The sequence below is a fragment of the Chelonia mydas genome, chromosome 9 (genome assembly GCF_015237465.2).
Source record: "Chelonia mydas isolate rCheMyd1 chromosome 9, rCheMyd1.pri.v2, whole genome shotgun sequence".
Lineage (NCBI taxonomy): Eukaryota > Metazoa > Chordata > Testudines > Cheloniidae > Chelonia > Chelonia mydas.
Window position 1 is genome coordinate 19,616,276 of NC_057855.1, and position 19,528 is coordinate 19,635,803.

The 19,528-nt window shown below is 39.6% G+C and overlaps 1 long non-coding RNA gene across 1 annotated transcript; it reads left to right on the plus strand.

Moving 5' to 3' along the window:
• The first annotated feature begins 11,490 nt into the window (after positions 1-11,490).
• LOC122461742 lies at positions 11,491-17,542 on the plus strand. The gene is made up of 3 exons (XR_006283890.1): positions 11,491-11,566; positions 14,157-14,321; positions 17,146-17,542. It is a non-coding gene; the product is annotated as an uncharacterized LOC122461742 (long non-coding RNA).
• Positions 17,543-19,528: the final 1,986 nt, after the last annotated feature.

Genomic DNA, 19,528 nt, shown 5'->3' on the forward strand with positions numbered 1-19,528 from the left:
GTAATACAACACAAGTCCTCTGTTTTAAATCTCTCTTCATACTAATGATTCTCTAGATACATCTTACTTGATCAGTTTTACCTGCAGTATTTCCCCCCGCAAGCTTTCACCCTTTCATGCCAATGGGAAGATCTTTCCTTCCTCTCTCATAACAATCCATACTTACTCCAAACAGTAGGAAAGATTTTCAAAAGTACAAATATCAGTTAGGCACCTAACTCTCAGTCTCCCCCTGCATCCATTATGTCCAGCTAGGAAATTCATTGCAAAGTAAAATTCAAAGGCAAGAGTAGAAGTAACTGGTATTGATGCTAGGGATGAATGCTGGTGTCCTGATCCTGCCAACAGATTTTACACCATATGAACAATAAAGTTATGGAACTTCTTTAGATACATCAGCATTGATCAATGTTCATTTTACAGAGGTCACAAACATGCATGAGCAACATTTCAGTGAGGTTTCCACAAACCGTTGAAGAGCTCACTTGCATTGCTTATTCAGAAGCAAATTCATAAATCTTTCAAGGATCATATGTCAAAATATACAAAATAAATAACCTTAAATCTAACTTTTTTTTTTCATTTTGTCTACCGGTACATTTTGATTATCATTGACAGAAATACTTTACATCGGTTTGTGTGTGTGTGTGTCACAAACTCAATGTTTATTGACATTTGACAATAAAAATCTAATATTTTCAAGCCTAAATATTTTTAATCTGAGACTGCCTTTCTTTGGGTCTGTTAGGTCTATTTATTTTCTATCGCAATTGATCAGCTTGGAGCAAGGTAAGATACTAAAGATATTTGTACATTTAGGTAAAAAATGAAATCGTTTTAGAGAAACCTTGCTCATCTGAAAACAATACCACGTTTGGAGACTGAAATATATAATATAGTGAAATATTAAAAATTCTCTCTATTGATAGGTTTCACACTCCAACAGGCTCAGTTTACAAACACAAAAAGCAGGAAAAAAAAAAAAAAAACTAATACAGCCCACAGATAAGGACTGATCTAAAAAGTCGGATAGAGACTTGAAAAAATATTCTTAAAGAAAGTGAAACTGAGAATTGACAACACTGCAAATCTCCTTTCAAGATCCCTTACCCAATGTGTTTGTGTCACCATTATATACAGAATTTTTCCACTGTGCACACTGTTTCTAAATTATATATGCCATGAGGCCTACAAACCAGGAAAAAGTGTTTTGACATATACCACTCAAGTGTGAAAGTAACCTTTAACTTTAGTGGTTTATTCAGGAACTATGCTAGTGTTTTTAATTAGCTAATGCTTCCTTAAGAACTGCAGTCCCCAAAAAAACATAATAGTTCCATAAAATGGCTCTGTTTTAATTTCTCTAGTTTTAATGTAGCACACAGTACCCAATTCTACATCCCAACTGTAATTAGCAAGGATAATTACAAAAGCTGTATGAATAGTAGTTGCAGATGCTATGATAAGTATGTTTAGTGTAGTCCTATGTACATTACCAATATTACAAAACTTATTATGAAGAGACATCAGTAAGAACTAAGTTCGAGTGCCATTGAATATATATATAAAAGTTGTGTGACAGGAATCTGAGTAAGGGCTCAGTGATATACATTTCCCATTTTTAAAGAGGTAAATATTCAGAAAGCCATAGCCTCCACTTTGTAAGAAACAGGTAAAAATATACAGGAAAAGGAATTGGAATTTCGTATCTTATTGTCATGTAAACTTGTATTTCTAAATAAAAAAAAATTAAAATGAACAATTGCCCTTTGAAAAGAAACAGTGTAACCTACCCTGTAGAGACCCAAAAGGAGCTCGGGCTTTTCCAAACCTAGTCTGCTTTCATTACATCTCCTCCTAGGATCCTTCTTTGGAATAATGTTATGGGAGTCTGAGACATATCAGTTATCAAAGGCAGCTGTTGCCATAACAACTAGGGAAACAGTGACCCTCCGCAAGTATACAAATGAACAAGAGGGAGGGAATGATGAGTGGCTGATTATTTCTAATGTCCCAACGTTACTGCTTAGGCAGGAGTATGGGGTAGCAAATGTGCATTATGCAGGGAGGGAAGGAAATCAGGCTTTTCCATTTTCCCCATATTTCCTAAAAAACAACAAACATGGGAGATCATTATAATTCCACACACATATTAATCATTGGCTGAAATTGGGTTCAAATTCCCCATGGCATAATTACAAAAGAGGGTTCTGAATAAAGGTGAGACACTGAGTATAGTCCCTGTGAAACAGAAAATTCTGTCACAATCTTAATAATTCTCTTGCTATTTTGAGACCTTAATAATGTGTTATGATGCAGTGGTAGTGAATGTCAGTTACTTTAGATTAGCACTGCTATGTTGAAAGGAAATGCCTGTTTATCTGCACGCCACCCCAAACATATTAAAGCAGTGTAGATGATGAACAGCACAATACATAGACAGCTGCTTTTATTTTCATTTCACAAGTAATAAATCCATATATCAGTGTCCTAAGTCAGGGGTTCTCAAACTGGGGGTCGGGACCCCTCAGGAGGTAGCGAGGTTATTACATGGGTCATCGCAAGTTGTCAGCCTCCACCTCAAATCCCGCTTTGCATCCAGCATTTATAATGGTGTTAAATATATGAAAAAATGTTTTTAATTTATAAGGGGGGTCTCGCTCATAGGCTTGGTATGTGAAATGGGTCACCAATACAAAAGTTGGAGAACCACTGTCCTAAGAGTTCATATTAAAGCCAGTGCTGGCAAGTAGAATCTGACTTTTCCCTGTACTCCATTTAGCATGGCCTCAAAAGTAAGGGCATTTAATTTTTTGTTTTACAACTCAGTAAAACTTATAGAGTTGCATGCTCATTTATTCATGTCTTCCCAAACGTCTTTGTAGAAGGCAGAGGGAAATAGATAATAAAATTACCTTCTTAAATTATGCATTAATGAAATTGACTTCTTTAAATGAGAACAACAACTCCTTTTAAATTTTGACACGATGGATAGCCTCAGTTACAGCCAGATTAGTGGCAGAATTCTTTGTGAAGGCAAGGTGTTCTTTTCATGCAAAGGACCAACGCCTCAATGGCTGGAGAATTTTGCCTGAGTGCAGGACTCTACCCAGAACGACACAGCACAGACTGCACCAAAATATAGGTCCAAAAGCATTTTGTGTTCATTGACATTATTTTTCTCATTACACAGTAGTCATTCTACTCAAATTCTTTGTGTAGAAGAACAGAAATAGGTCCTGACTGAAGTTTTAATTATAACTGAGACATAGTTAAAATGCAAAAATATATTATTAAAGAGAAGTTCTTAACAAATATGGAGAAACACGCAAAAAATCCAGCCTTGAGTTAATATCCATAGTTACTGCTGAGAAAGAAGTTCTTGGTGTAAATTAGCATAGCTCTATTGACATGCAGTAAAAGGGATCTATTGTTGCACCTGTTCATTGGGCTGATTCAATAGGAATTCCACATGTGGAGGAATGGCATGATTAAAACTGGGCCTATGCTAGTGACTGGGAGAAAATCCTCAAACAACCGTACCTCACAGCTCTGGATGGAACATGTAGAAGGCTGTAGTGTTCGAGGCCTCAAACTTTCAATGGTTATGAATAAGCCTTAACTAAAGCGGCGCTACTACCTCCCTATAATATTTTTTCCTATTCTGATGCCCAAATCATGCCGCTTCTGCCTCCAGAATGGTCCCACTGTACAAGGCAGGGATTGTGTGTTGGGCTGCTGTGCAGGGGCCATGCACTCCTTATACAGAGTTCAGCTCCCTGGAGCCTAATACACGATAACACAAAGTTTGAGAGTTGGGCTGGGGAAGGATCAAAAAGAATGTACTGCTATGATGCTCCTCCAGTCTCCTTTCCTAGAGGGGAGAAGGGTATGGTAGAGGCATGCACAGCTACCTCAGCCACTGGCTGGAGCCAGTCCACGTGATTGTGGGGAGGATTCTTTCCCCCTGTGTATCTATCCACATCCTGGCCCAGCTACTCATGCTAGGAACTGCGCAGAGGATTGGGGTCTAAATGCAGACACACACAGTCATAAAATTACCTAGTACAGTTTTTCAGAACATTATCAAGTGTGCTAATTCTCAACTGATGTAAATCAGAAAAAACTTCACTGATTTTCAGTGAGAGGCCCACTCCTGCATCTGATCTATTTGGGGAACTTCTATTAATTCAATGGGAATTCCACTTGGGGAGGAGCTTTAGGATTGAAAGTGGACCTATGCCACTAAAAAGTTTGTTAAGTCCTCCATGTCTCCTTACACTGCCTCTTCTGCCAAAGTACGTATTAAGAAGATAGGCCTGTAAATTTCAGTATTTCGCTAATTTATTTGAAGGAGAGTGCAATGTCTTGCATCGTCTATACAAAGTAGGCTTATTCATACTGTCGATCACTGAACAACTGGATGTACTAAATCTGTATTAAACACAGCACTTGAAGAGACGAAGGCAATTTTTCCAGAGCTGGCTACCCAGCTGGTTTCTCAGTTCTCATTACATTAAAGGGTCACTGAATGATTGACCTTTCATCATTCAGATATTTGTCTACTAGAATTGTGGCAGTGGCTGTGCTGCTGTATTCTAAGATGAAGATGAAATAAATATATTGTGTGTAGGACTGATTGCAGTGACTCATGCTCTCCTACCCATTGCTGCTACCAATGTCACTGTTTCTTCAATCTGCTTTGCACTCAGCTGGTAGGCGGTTTCCCCAAGAATAGTGCAGAGATTTGTTTGAATATGGCATTGTCTTAGATCACTTCATTTCCCAAAATCTGATAATCTTTGTCTACATTCTATGAAAGTTTCTCTCTCAACACAGGCTATAGATGAAATAATTTTAATACTGCATGTCTTTTCCTGGCAAGCATTTCACTGACTCTGGAGTCTGTGGCCAGCTTCAAAGTCATGCTGTCTGTCAAGACTACTGCAGCAGCACCATCTTTGCATTCAGATTGTGTTCACATTTGTTTGAGCAAAAGGTGCAAGTTTCTGATAAGTGGAATCTCTTAACTAAAGCTCACAATACCAGCTCCAACCTCCTGAGTAACCAACTCACACAGGCAGAGGATAAAGCTAAATTGAATGACACATTCCGCTCCACAGTCTCTGTTGGCTTTATACTTGCAGTAGATGGGTGCAAACTGAACAGCTCTATTTTCCTAGGATCCACTATGATATGGTACTGTACATTTTATTAAATCTGAACTTTCTCCTTAAAATAATTTGACATGTTTGGGTTCTGCAGCTGAGTCAGGTTTTTCTAACGGAATTGGAGACATCTTTTAATTCTGCATCATATTTCCATGCCTACAATTTTCATCATAACTCATATCCTGCTGCACCTCAAAGATTAAACCACCCAAATGAAGAATCCATGAAAAAACATAGTGCAGGAAGCTGCTGAAATAACATATGTGGGATTCATTGACTTTCACAAACATTTTCTTTCCTTTTAATTTAATCATTCAATAGTTCTCATGTTTGTCAGTTTATTTACTGTAAAAAAAGATTAGCTCCCATTATTTTAGGCATTGTTTAAACACATCCCTGCCCCACAGAGCTTCCAGTACCAACAGACAAAGGGTGAGGGGAAACAGAGGCACAGACAGGTGAAGTGACTTTCCCAAGGGCACTCAGTAAATTAACAGATGAGCTAAGACTAGAGTCCAAGTCTCCTGACTCTCAGTCCATTGCCCTATACAATAGATCATGCTGTCACCTCATACATACATTAATAATTCTGGGCTTTCCGAAGTCTGAGTCTGAGTGAGAGACAATCCTCAAAGGGACAATAGTGGGGTATGATTATCATTCATACAAGAAGTTTGAAGAGACTGAAGTTCTCTTACATGTGGTGCGGCCTCAAAACAGCAGCTTTCTCCATTAGATTCAGTTCAGTGCTTTTCCATTCAGTGGCTCTAGTTGGCCCTTGGCAAATAAATAAATAGTAAAACAGCTAGTTTTAGCTAGTGGCTTGGTGGCAATACCCTGCCATTACCATTGCAGTTGAGAAGCTAATTGAAGTGTGACTGGCAATAGATGCTGCCGTTGCTGTACAATTTCTAAAAAAAAATTGTGTTCTTAAAGCTTGCAGAATGATATCAGATAAATGACAAGCTGTCATATAGGTAATGTGACACTAACTAGAATAGTGGTCTGGAACTCAAACCAAAATGCTACCCGTCTCATTTAAAATGAGTTGTGCTCTTTCATACATTTTAGGCAGCTTGTTGATATAGTATGTCAATATTCTCAGTTTAAATTGTCATGTAGAGAGATTATTTTTCTGGAGTTAATGTGACATTACACAATGACTTTAGATTAATTAATTGCCATTTAGATGGTAGCAGGGTAGAAATAGGTATGATCTTTTCATTAAATCTTGAATAATTGACAAAGATCCTTAAGAATATCTTAAAAGGTAAGAGCCTCTTACAACTTTACTAATGGATAGTTGACTTGCTATTTTTGCCACAAAAATAAAAACCATGACATTTTGCCCTCTCTTGATTTCAGCTTCATGCTTTTTGGGGGAGTTGAAGAGTGGGAGGTGTGTTAAATAAATAATATACCAAAGAACTGACAATGTTAACTATCAGCTCCACACAAAATGCAGCCGTCATTTTAAACTCGCTATTCTTGAAAGATATCCATTATTTTTTGTGATTTTACAGCTGCATAAATAAAATGCTTGTATTTCAAGAAATCTTTCATCTTTATTGTGGTTTTATGTATTATTTTAACACTAGGCACTTAAGCTTGAATCTTTATTGGTCTGATCCAAAGCCCAGTGAAGTCAATGGGAGTCTTTCCAATTTTGGATTAGGTCCTATGTGAAGCTCAAATAACCATGACTCAAATTGGCTCTTAGGCTCTTGGCACTTCATATGCAGATCTTCCTTCATGAGGGAAACAGCTGTTAAGTTAGGCAAAAACAAAGAACAATTTCCTCAACACTTCACAAAATAAATCCATTCTGAAATGTCTTTGGACTTTGATAATGTGTTTGACTCAAATTTGGTAAGGGATTTCCCATGCCACTTTTTCTTTAACAAAATAAATTAAAGAACTTTCTCATGAATGGTGCAGAGAAAATGAACAGGAAAGTGTAATTTACCCCTTCACATAACCCAATGAAATGAATAGGCAGCAGGTTTAAAAAAAACATAATAAAGTGCTTTTTTTTTTTGAAGACACAATACACAGTCAACTTGTGGACCTCATTGCCAGGGGATGCTGTAAAGTCCAAAAGTATAACTGGGTTCCAAAAAGAATTAGATAAGTTCATGGACACTAGGTCTACCAATCTGGGTTTACCTAAACCTCTGACTCCCAGAACCTGGGATTGGATGACAAGGAATGGATCACTTGATAATTGCCCTTTTCTATTCATTCCTTCTGAAGCATCTAGCACTGGCCACTGTCAGAAGACAGGGTACTGGTCTAGATGGACCATTGGTCTGATCTACTATGGCCATTCTTATGTTCTCATGTGTTAGATTTATCTCTCAGTACAGTGATAGACTCAAATCCAGCAAAGATTTAGACACACACAGTTTTATGGGCTGTGAATAATCTCATTGAAAGTCAGTGGAATAAAGCTAAAAGTGTGTAGATTTTTGTAGGATTATTGCCTTAAAATTAAGAGGTTGTAGTAGTGTAAAGCACCTGAAATCCTTGTTCCACTGTGGGGCTCAGATAGGCCATAACAGACACAAATCAGCCCTGCCTGGAGAGAGGTATGGCCAGATGCCAAGGTTTTGTATGCATTCAGGACATTCCACAGAAAGCTTTTTCAGGTGGAATGCTTATGGATTTTCACCCACAGTTTAAATATTTTCTTTTATTTGCAGGGGGAAGAGGGAAGCAAGGGGTTGGGGATGCAAACAAGACGTGTCCTTTCCCAGGAGCGAATCCCACTACTTAACTTACCCTCCTCCTCAACTGGAGAACCTGGAGGCAAAAGTCAATTGTGCAAGTTTCCCTCTGCTGTTTTGTCATGGTGGGATTAAATGGTCTCTCAAATGGCTTAACTGCAGCAGTTCATATCAAACTTAGTACTTTGCTGGGGCTTCTGCAGTACTTACACAAAAGTACACACTTCTGAAACCATACAGGCATTGAACTCTCTCTTTTTCTTGGCTATAAGAATATAGTGCAGCCAGGTAGAAGTACAGTAGAACCTCAGAGTTACAAACACCAGAGTTATGAACTGACCAGCCAACCACACACCTCATTTGGAATGGGAAGCACACAATCAGGCAGCAGCAGACACACACACACACAGCAAATAGTGTACAGTACTATGTTAAAAGTAAACTACTAAAAACAAAGGGAATGTAGCATTTTTCTTCCGCATAATAAAGTTTACAAGCTGTATTAAGTCAATGTTCAACTGTAAACTTTTGAAAGAACAACTATAACATTTTGTTCAAAGTTATGAACATTTCAGAGTTATGAACAACATCCATTCATCAGGTGTTCGTAACTCTTCAGGTTCTACTGTACTGGGCAAGCCATGAGATACCAAAAAGTCCTTGGAAAAGCAATCGGGGATACTTCTGATGAGTTGTAGGAAATTTACTCATAGCAGCAGCACTCTGTTCTTCAAAAGATATAATGAGAAGACATTCAATTGTATCCAAATATCCTCAAGGTTTGGCATGTGTAATTGGTGCAGATGAATTTTTACTTAACTGTGATCACCATGAACATCAGTGTCATGGTTTTTGTGGCTTTTTTTGGTGCTTTAAGGAATCTGTGGTTCTATTTCGTTATGACTATGTTATACTGAAACCCCCTGCTTGGACTGAAGGCGGGGTTCAAAAGCCAGGCAGTTCAGTCAGGGACTGACCAGCCAAAGAAGAGGCTGTACCCTTGGAGCTCCAGGGGACTACTGGACTACTTGTGCAGGTGGGCAGGAGAGACCCACTCTCCGGCAGTAGGAATGAGAGCTGGGATGAACAGATAGGAGAGACCTGGGCCTAACTACTGGTCCCTACGAAGTTTCATGGCAGGTACTGCAGCTGGCCAACCCTGTGAGGGACATCTCAGGTGGGAGAAGACCTTGGACTGAGTTATGCTCTGATTCTACTGACTTGGGGTGCATGCAGAGGTCAAGGGTTACTGTGCACCCTGCCCTGAGGGTCCACTGTCAGAAGCCCAGAAACCCCCAAAGTCCTTGCTGGTCCCCCTCCTGATAATCAGGACATCATTCAAAAGGATCAAGATGAACCTGGCGGGTCCACTAGAAAAGACAATGACCAGCTACGAATATATCTTGGTGATACTGGTCTACACTAAACAGTACCTGAGGCCATATCCCTTCAGTCAGCCACTGCCTGGTGCATAGCACCTGAGTTGCTGAAGGTATTTGCTAGGTTCAGGGTGCCTAAAGAGATCCTGACAGATCAAGGGACTAATATGATATCCAAGCTGATGCAAGAGCTATGGGCCCTCTTGAAGATCAAATCACTAAAGGACATTGGTCTAGCACCCCCAAATAGATGGACTGATTGAACATTTTAAGAAGACCTTGAAAGGGATGCTGTGGAAATTCGTAGCCAGGGACCTGCGCCATTGGGAACAACTACTTCCCCCTCTTGTTTGCCATTCATAAAGTACCACAAACCTCAACAGGGTTCTCCCCATTCAAGCTCTTGTATGGATGTCAGTCCCAAAGATACAGGCTTCCTCCATGAGACATAGGAGGAATAAGCAGCCCTAAAGCACAATGAGGTCCAGTACATGATCCGACTGCAGGAGGACTTGGAGAAGGTAGGAGTGTTCACCCAGGAGACCTTGCAGAAAGCCCAGCAGGAACAAGAATGGTTTCATAACAAAGGGGCCCGGACAAGGGAGTTTGCACCCAGGGACCGGGTTCTACTCCTCCTCCTCCCATTGGCAGTATCAAAACGGATGGTGAGTGGCAGGACCCATTTGAAGTAGAGAAGGATTGGGGTTCTCAATTATGTGATATTCCAGTGCAGAAGATGGAAGGAAACTCAGGTACATCACGTCAACCTGCTCAAAGACTGGGTGCAAAGAAGAAGGCCTCCTGACAATGCCAGATCCACCAGAACCAGAGTTGGGTCCGCAAGGAGTCTCCAACCACACCTCCAGATCAGTGACAGTGGAGGAAGGACTCCTGCCTGAGCAAGAACAACAGCTAAGACAACTGGCAGAAGCCTTCCAATCAGTGTTTTCTGGGCAGCTAGGTCATACCCACATGAAACAGCAACATATAGGCACAGAGCCAGAGAAGATGATCTGGGAGAACCCTCACTGGGAGAACTACCAATGAAGATGTGGGAAACAGTCTACCAGGAGCAGTAGGTGATGTTAGAAATAGGGGTTGTCGAAGAATCCAAGAGTGACTGGCATCATGTTAGTGCTGAAACCCAATTGGTCGACCCATTTTTGCATTGACTGGGTTAGGGTTAGGGTGTTCCAGTGCCTGATGGACCAGGTGATACATCCACATCGAGCATATGCTGTGAAATATATAGATGACATTGTCATGGATAGTCCAAGCTGGGAAGATCAGCAGAGATAAGTTTTGGCCATACTGCAGGCTCTTCAGAAGGTGGAGCTGATGGTGAATCCAACCAAATGCTGGCTGGGCCGGCAGGAGGTGAAATACCGAGTGGGAAGGGGAAGACTGCGGCCACTCATGGACAAGGTACAGGCCCTGGCACAATGCACAATGACCAAATGACAGATGTGCTCTTCCTCAGACTTGCAGGATACTGCCAAAGTTTCATCCTGGACTTTGTTACTGTTGCAACCCCCCTGACAAATCTGGTAAAGAACACTAGCCCCCAAAAGATCCCATGGTCAGCGGCCTGCAGGAAAGCCTTTCATGAACTAAAAGAGCAGCTTAGTTGAGAGCCCATGCTCATCCACCCAGATTTTGCCAAGAAGTTCATGCTCCAGGCAGATGCCTCAGAGGTGGTAGGAGCATGGTATTATCTCAAAACATCAATGGTGAGGTACACCTTGTAGGATACCTCAGTAAGAAGTTGTTCCTGCAGGACACCTCCTACTCAGTCATTGAGAAGGAAGCTCTAGCTCTGAAATGGGCCATGGACATACTGAGATATTACCTGTGGGGCAACCCCTTCAAACTAGTGACCGATTGTGCCCTGCTACACTGGCTGAACACTCTGAAAGACACCAACCCTAGGATCATGAGAGGGTACCTTTCATTACAACCATATAATTTTGAAATCCTTCACTCGGTCGGGAAGGACAATAAGAACACAGGTTTCTTTTCAAGAGATGAGGAGGTGCAAGAATCACAGAATGGCGCCCTGACACTGGCCCTGAGGTGGAGGCTGTATAGACTCCTCGCTGGCCAGGAGGGGGTTAAGGAACAGTTATGGGCTAAGGAGGCCCCACCTTTAGTGCTTACCAAGCATGCTCAGACTGAAGACAGGGTTCAAAAGCCAGCCAGACAGTTCAGTCAGGGGCTGACCAGCCAAGCAGGAGGATGTACCTACCCTTGGAGCTCCCAGGGATGACCAGAGCGGATCCCAATAGGGCCGGTGAGCAGGAGAGACCCAATACCCAGCAGCAGGAATGAGAGCTGGGAGCCCAAAGGCAATGTTTCCCAGAGTCAGGCAGTGGCCAGATCAGACCTGGACTGGAGTATTAAGTGACCCAGGGAAGCTTACGAGACAACCTATAGAGCAAGTGAACAGCCAAGTCAGCCTTCCAGGGCCCTGAGTCGGAACCCAGTGGAGTAGGGTGGGCCCAGGTTCCCCTACTCCTGCTCACCCATTGGGCAGGACTGCTGCTGCTGCTGGGACTATGACTGCTAAGCAGGGGATCCCTGCACCAACCCTGCCCCTGATCACATATGCCATGCATGATTTTGTACTGTTTGTGTTGACCTTCAAGTTGAATGGATGTCAGTATTCCATTTTTCAAAACTATTTCCTTTTCTGTGTAAACTATTCCAATCCCCTCCCAACCCAGCTCCCTTATTTATACACATTTTTAAGTCTTTTATTTTGACAGATGCTCCAACAGAGTAAAACAAAACTATTATTTTTACAGTTAATGAAGACTAGGCATTTGCTGATTAACAACAATTCTGATATACAGACTACATACACTAGTTCACTGAGCTTTTATTGTTTATTCAGTTAATCAAGTGTTATGTTTTTATTAGCACAAAGCTGATGCAGTGAATCTCTTAGAAAAACTTGGTAGAATTGAACTTGTACAAAATTCCCTTTCTACAGGATTGTTTGTAATACCTCACATAGATAAATGCATGTTTAGTCAACTCTACCCAGTGATAAGTAATTTTAATGAAATACTTTTCTGATTTCCATTATGCTTTGTAATCATATGGGGACCACAATTCTGGCATAATGGTAATGTTTCTAGGATTTCAAGAAAGATTTGGACTTTTAGCTTCTCTGGTCTAAATAGTGACTTGTTATCTTTGAAGGTGCAGCTAAAAAAGCAGCTTAAAATTTACACCCTAAGACTATCAGTGCAGAGTTGTAGTTCAATTTCCTAAAGGGTTTTTGGAATAAATAGCAGTCAGCAAGCCTCCCATAAGAAGGAAAGCTTCAATACTCGTGTGCTTGTTGGACAGTAAGTATTACCTAAAAAATTGAGGGCGTTCCTAAGGGTCATAGAGCACTCAGTTCTACAGAATATGCTACTTTCAGCAAATAATCTCTAAAATGCTTTGGACAGTGGTAAAATAGTAAGAATTTTGTTGAGAGCTGCATATAATCAAGGACTATAATCCTTTTGAGGGACTCTTACCCTAAATCTACAAAGAGGAAAAGTGGTGGAATTCATTCATCTTTAGCAGAAGGGGAACATTTGCCTTTTCTCATTTTTGGCTAAACCTGGTCTATAAATTTCAAAACCCTTGTTGGAATATTAATAAAAAAGTTGTGTGTGATCAATGTGAGATCTTGAATATGTTTTCTTTAAAAAAAGAGAGAGATAACTGAGTCAGTTGAACCAGTTACATATGATTTTTCCAGCTCACCAAATGAGTGATCATAATGAGGAGTTAACTATAAAATCTAAATAAAATGCAGAACATTCATTACAACACTATTTCAAGGTTATGCATCAGTGACCAAAAGGAGATCTTCTCTGAATCCTGTCTGAGCCATTTTCATTGAATCTTGCAATACAAAATGGCATGAATGTTTTTTTATGTGAAATTACTGAGTTAGAAAAAAAGAAACTGGGAAAAAGAGACCTAGATTACTACTGTAGGATTAATGATATCCCAAATTATAATCCTAACAAATTAGAAATCCGAGAATTCCCCATCTAAATGCTTTTGTAGTTATCATGGATTGAGATTTCCTATTGACCTTGAATATAAAGGCTACTGAGGCTTCACGGTGAAATCCCAGAACATTTAAATCAATCGGAGCTTTACCCTTGATGTCAATGGGGCCAGGATTTGATCCTCTGTCTCAGTTCCCCATCTGTAAAATCAAGATTGCAATATTTTTTTCTCCTATCTTTGTCTACATTATCTATTTAGACCATAACCTCTTTGGAGCATCTTCCAACATAGGTACATGAACCTACCTCAGTGGAACTGTAATCTCGGTTGGGAGTCACTTGGCAATACTGTAACATAAATAATCAGGAAGGGCAAAGTCAATTTTCTTAATTGAAACAGTTTTGAGGACAAAAGGCATAATATCCACTGAAACAAAAAGGAACTGTATATGTGTGGAAAAAGTGATCAAACCCATGTACATTACAAAACAATACTGACAAATGAGAGAGTATTTGGGAATAATTTCTTGAACACAGTTGAATTTCCTCTTGTCTTTTATTGGGTTTCCCCAATTCTTTCTTTTCTTAATTTGTGCTTTTCTAACCATTAAATAGAACTGTTAATAGAGGAGAGCATGTAAAGCACATCTGAGTGTCTTTTACCCCATAACAAAGTTCTACATTGTCTATATAGGTCTGTTATCTTTGCCTCAGACTGTTTGGTTTGCATGTATTTGTACAACTGAAAAACCAATACAAGAAAGTACCATAGCAACAAATGAACTAAATGAGGCCAAGCATCTTAAATATATGTTTACTATAAAGTGAAAATCCATGCCTGAATTTCCTTCTTTCATATTTCAGATGAGTACTAAAACTACATGAATTTTCCACCAGAGAATCACCAACTCACTCAGCATCCTATCATGACTTGTTTCTCTATATGCTAGATGTTTCACTAAACTGAGCTTCACTGTTTATTAAACTGAACTCAGTGAGAGCTGGAAGAGCGCTCAGCACCTCACACAAGTAGGTACCACTTTTGTGCAACATTTATGCTTTGACACTTGAATTTAAACCATTGCTTCCTCATAAGGGATTATTCCTGTTTGTCCGAAAAAGAAGGGATTAAAACTGAACAACCTTCATTGTCAAACTGGAATGGAACATTGCATTCTGCAGGGAGGTGAGAGAATGCACAGAGTTCATTAAATAATGTGAGTAGTAATGAGGGTTTACACAAATCAAACAGTGTGTTAGGTAATTGTAATGTTGCTTTGTGGTAAACCACCTGTCAGGAAGTACTTCCAGCCGAAGGCTCAATCTGCTACAATGCCTCCAGATGATTTCTAATTAGTGTAAACTTCATCTGTGGCATGTAACCGACCTATTAAAAAGGTTTCTGTGGTTTTTGCAATTTCTTATTCTCTTCTTTTACTAGCACTGTTTAAATGGCTGTTTCTGTCTGATTCTCTGAAGGAGGCTCTTTGGCTGAAAGGAAGTACAAAGAGAATCATATCAAACACCTCTGAAAAAACTGAAACTGTCAAAAAAATGATTTTAAAAGAAAACACGCCCCCAAAATCTGTTTAGTGTTTGACCTTCAGAAAAAAAAAGTCAATACTGTAGATCTTTGACCATTGCCAAAAAAGATGTTAAACATTAAGATAGTATTACAAAATATCATCTTGTAGTGACTACATATTTGATAACATATCGTTAAAATGGAAAGTAAAAAAAATCTGTCTGCAGCAGAAGGGTTAAAAGCCTGATCGAAAGCACTTGGAGTCTTTCCATTGGCTTCAGTGAAATCTGGATCAATCAGACCCTAAATAAACTACATAGCTGTAACAGAGTAGAACCGATAGTATCTCCAGAATTGTAGCAGGTAGAAGCAGCTCAAAAAGAAGTTGAGTCTCTTTAGCTTAACAAAGAGAAGGTTAAGAGGTGACTTGAGCAGGCTCTAAACCTGCATAAGGAATGGAAATTTAATAGACAATTCTTTAACCTAGCAGGAAAAGGTATAACAAGATCCAAGGGCTGGAACTTGAAACTAGACAATTTCAGACTAGAAATAGAGTGCAACTTTTTTAACAGTGAGGGTGATTACCCATGGAAACAACTGACCGAGTGTGGTGGTGGATCTCCATCTCTGGGATTTTTAAAATAAAGATTGGATTTTTATCCTAAAAGATATGCTCCAGTTCAAACAGGAATTCACTCAGGAAAGTCCTATGGCCTGTGCAATACAAGAGTCAGACTAGAAGATCACAATGGCATCTTTTGGCCCCAAACAATGAATAAAATAGTGGGAGAGTTGTCCTAGGGCCACAAAACACAGGGAGGGGATCCATTTTCTTTCCAAACTGAAGAGGATTCACAAGAAAATCCACCCAATATCTCTGTGTGTATAAAACAGTTGTGACAGAACCGTGGTATTATTCACAATGCCACATTGACTTTGGATGTATACATTATCTTCCCCAGTGATATGTTTTACATATAATATAAAAAATGAATAATTTTCAATGTAACAGTTGGGATGATTCCCTTATTTGGCAATTTTGCCAAATTTGTATCAGCACATATATGATTCTGCTGTTAGAACCTCAGCCCTGGTCCCAGACACACATCAACCCATACCCTCCTGCAGATCAGCTCTCTTTCTTCATTCTATCCCTGGCTGCAGAGACTCAGAGATACCCTCCAATTTTTGGCACCTTGCTGCCACATGCTTCCTGCCACATAGACCCTCTTCCACTGTCCTTCAGCCAAGTGGCTAACTATGTCAAAGACTAATTTGTTTTCTAGCAGCCACTTATCACCATTCTCCATTGCCCAACAGTTTGAACTAATTGTCTAGGCTGAGGGAGCTGGGATTGTTTAGTCTGCAGAAGAGAAGAACGAGGGGGGATTTGATAGCTGCTTTCAACTACCTGAAAGGGGGTTCCAAAGAGGATGGCTCTAGACTGTTCTCAATGGTAGCAGATGACAGAACGAGGAGTAATGGTCTCAAGTTGCAATGGGGGAGGTTTAGATTGGATATTAGGAAAAACTTTTTCACTAAGAGGGTGGTGAAACACTGGAATGCGTTACCTAGGGAGGTGGTAGAATCTCCTTCCTTAGAGGTTTTTAAGGTCAGGCTTGACAAAGCCCTGGCTGGGATGATTTAACTGGGAATTGGTCCTGCTTTGAGCAGGGGGTTGGACTAGATGACCTTCTGGGGTCCCTTCCAACCCTGATATTCTATGATTCTATGAACTCTGGATTTATCAATTCTCCCTCCCCTGCATTTTTATTATTTTACTATTTTCTTAAAGCACATACAAGCATCTGGGACACAGTCAAATATTAAAGGAAGTAAAACAAAAATAGACCCAGTGGACCTCCAATTATAAACACACTCTTAGAATGGTAGAAGAAGGGAGGAAGTAATGATCAGACAGACTGACCTAAGAGAAACACCTGGCATCCTGAATGCTGAAGAAAGCAACAGAGGGACTCTGGAAAACATACTTAAGGAGTGAGTTCCATAGACATTATCCCTGAACTAAACAGGCCCTGTCCTAGGCCTAATGAAATTAGAAATCTGTAAACAAAGCAAGAAGAATATATCTAATCTCTCTTGCCTTGCAGCTCAGAATATAGATTCCAAACATTTTGAAAGATAATTAAATTACATTTTTGAGTAATGGAATCCACATCCCTTGCAGGGAAGGACAAAGCAACTTGGATCAACCTGAATACAAGCAAAACTGATTCTTCACCTATATTAGAATCTAATTAATCCTTTTTACAAGTTTGAAAGAGCTTAGCTAACCCTTTGCATGCCTGTGCACTGCTTATTTTGCAGGATCCAGAATTAGTAACTGGGAACTAAGAGAACAGCTGTTCTTATGGAACTTCAAGATGCATTGAAACTAGGAAACAGAAATCTCACAAGAAGCCTGATCTAGTGAAATTTCCAGATCAGAAAATGAATGGGATGTGTAGATAAGTATACAAGTTTTGTATAGCTTGTCCAAAGAAGGCCTTCATACACCACATGTGCAGTCACATTGAACTCAAACGCAGAATTTGCCTGAAAAATCTTGAATACTGACGATGATGATGATGATGTGTTAAGAGAAAAACAAAGTCTGAACTCCTCTCAGCACATGTTTGTGCAGCTGACAATTAAAAAAATATATATATCTTCTGACTCAAACTTACCAATTTGACCTGGAAATTGTTTGACTTAATAAATATGGAACCCCATAATGCTGTTTTTACTGAGTCATTTTCTAGAGCCTAACGGCACAATAAATATGAAAATCTAGATATTCTAACACCTGTGTAAGACTGAATACTGATAAATGCTGAACATACAAATAGCTATGTACAGGCAATAGTAGAGGGAAAATAAGAGCCTTTCTTCATCTTTAGAAACAAAAATCAAAACTTTTAGGGTACTGAGTTTGCTTAGAATGATTGGTTATGGTCATTAACTCAAGCTGCATAGTCACTATCTTCTTTGATCAATTATTCTGCAACTGTGCAGATAGTATTCTACATCATCTTTCTATTGTTCATTGCTTGATGAGCTATAATTTTGTGCTCCAATACCATTCATTGTTCAGAGAAGTTAGAACAATGATGTATTGTAAAGTCTCTTTACAAGTCCTCTGGAATTCTTCTGCCAAGCTATAAAAGGATCTTTCTGGGATGGTGAAATTTCTTCTAACTCAATGGTCTGTGCTGGCAAATAATTAAATTTAGTCTACAAAATAGTTAAGTTTGAGCCTCCATTTCTCAGAAAATGGATTAGCTGCTAAACGTTTTTCAAGGTGTAATCATATGGGAGTCTTCACATCCCCCAAACTCCTGGCATTGAAGGAATTTTGAATCAGAGCATTTGCACAGAAAATGAGCAGATAGTATAATGACCTCAGGCTTCATTAAACAACAAACCAGCGAATGAGAAAAGAATAAAACTTTAATATAACAAACTTGAAAGCTTTTGTAGTGAGCTGCTACACACAGCCATGTGGTGTTCCCAACCCCCGCATCCTGGGCACATCTTCAAATTCCTATGTTCATAATACTGTCCCTTATGAGGGAGCGTCTTTAAATTATAATCTTCTACAAACATCTCTCTACAGATAGTGCCAATGCTGTACATACTAAGTGATGTATCTTTAAGTAAAGGCAGTAGCAGTAACAGAAATTGGTTCTCTGGCTCTACAAATGAGTGCTGTTATCGTGAGCCAAAGGAACAAAGAGAACTTTACAGCCTCTAATCATTTTACAGGGAGGAAAGGCCATTACATAGATCCCTTTAAACAGTCTTAGAACAGGTATTTGGTTTTCAATCATTTCAGTATATTCTCTATTTTTTTTTATTTTGAGAACTTAATACACAGTAACTATTGACATGAAAACGTGAAAGAGGAAGCTACCATAGAATGGCCTCTAAAGTCAATGAGCCCATAAATAGAAGACATCCATTAGAATGGAAATTCTGAAACTTCAAGAAATGTAAATGAAAACAGAAATTTCTTTTTTGAAAAACCTGTCAATTTCCAGACCCCCTGGGTGATTTCAAAATAGGCAAATATTAAAAAGAAAGTAGCAACAGTTATTTTTGCAAGTCAGGTACTGATCTCCCTGAAATTGATATTATTAATTGGGTTAGCAGGAAGAGCAGTGTTTCATTCTTGCTTTGTCAAAAGTCAGGAGTAAATTACTACTAAAAAGATTGTTACACTAAATTGCAAGCTCCCTGGGGCAGGGACAGTCTTTGTTTTGTGTTTATATGCTGCTTAGTACAATGGGGTCCTGGGCCATGACTGGGAGTATGTCTAAACTGCAATCCCTGGGTATGATTGCTGTTCAAACTGACACACCTGAGCTAGCTTTAATCTTGCTTGCTTGGGTCCTGGAGCAGTGAAGCTGCAGCAGAGTGCGCTTCAGTGAGGATTGTATAAACCTGCCTAGCACCCCAGGTAATTATTCTTGAGGCTACCCTGCACTGAAGCTCCAGCAGACAGAGATTCGCTCTTCTGGCACTAAAGCTAGCTAGATTAAATCTAGCTTGGGTATGGCTACTCTGGCTACAAATCACACCAGGTGATTGCAGTGTAGACAAACACTGGGTTTTCTAAGCACTAACACAAAATAATAAAGATAGCATCAGCTACTCTCCTCATAATAGTTCATAGCATTCAACTTTTTAAAATAATCTTTCCTGTTATTTG